The 1036-nt window shown below is 47.1% G+C and overlaps 1 protein-coding gene across 14 annotated transcripts in view; it reads right to left on the bottom strand.

Moving 5' to 3' along the window:
• The window catches only part of dock9b (dedicator of cytokinesis 9b), a 332554-nt gene that overhangs the window by 117242 nt on the left and 214276 nt on the right, over positions 1 to 1036 (bottom strand). The gene's annotated exons all lie outside the window — the stretch shown is intronic.

The raw sequence follows: 1036 nt of genomic DNA, 5'->3' as shown, positions 1-1036 counted from the left end.
CTACCTAGCCCCCAGTCCCACCCCACTCCCATTTATGTAGAACACAGAACATTACAGCGCAGTACAGGTCCTTCGGCCCTCGATACTGCGCCACCCTGTGGGACCAATCTGAAGCCCATCTAACCTACACTATTCCATTCTTGTCCATATGCCTATCCAATGACCACTTAAATGCCCGTAAAGTTGGCAAGTCTACAACTGTTGCAGGCAGTGCGTTCCACGCCCCTACTATTCTCTGAGTAAAGAAACTATCTCTGACATCTGTCCAATATCTATCACCTCTCAATTTGAAATTATCCCCCCTCATGCTAGCCATCACCATCTGAGGAAAAAGGCTCTCACTGTCCACCCTACCTAACCATCTGATTATCCTATATGTCTCAATTAAGTCACCTCTCAACCTCCTCCTCTCTCACGAAAACAGCCTCAAGTCTCTCAACCTTTCCTCGTAAGACCTTCCCTCAATATCAGGCCACACCCTAATAAATCTCCTCTAAACCTTTCCAAAGCTTCCACATCCTTCCTATAATGCGGTGACCAGAATTTGCACGCAATACTCCAAGTGCGGCCGCACCAGAGTTTTGTACAGCTGCAGCATGACCTCATGGTTCTGAAACTAGATCCCTCTACTAATAAAAGCTAACACACCGTATACCTTCTTAACAGCCCTATCAACCTGGGTGGCAACTTCGAGAGATCTATGTACATGGACACAGAGATCTCTCTGCTCATCTACACCACCAAGAATCTTACCATTCACCCAAGCACTGCATCCCTCAGGCCCCGGCCCACAAGACTCATTCCTGATGAAGGGTTTATGCCCAAAACGTCAATTCTCCTGTTCCTCGAATGCTGCCTGGTGCTCCAGGGACAACAGCCCCAGCCTGTTCAGCTTCTCCCTATATCTCAAATCCTCCAACCCTGGCAACATCCTTATAAATCTTTTCTGAACCCTTTCAAGTTTCATAACAACTTTCCGATAGGAAGGAAACCAGAATTGCATGCAATATTGCAACAGTGGCCTAACCAATGTCCT

Source organism: Chiloscyllium plagiosum, chromosome 6 (genome assembly GCF_004010195.1).
Source record: "Chiloscyllium plagiosum isolate BGI_BamShark_2017 chromosome 6, ASM401019v2, whole genome shotgun sequence".
Lineage (NCBI taxonomy): Eukaryota > Metazoa > Chordata > Chondrichthyes > Orectolobiformes > Hemiscylliidae > Chiloscyllium > Chiloscyllium plagiosum.
This window is presented reverse-complemented; position numbering and strand designations above follow the sequence as displayed.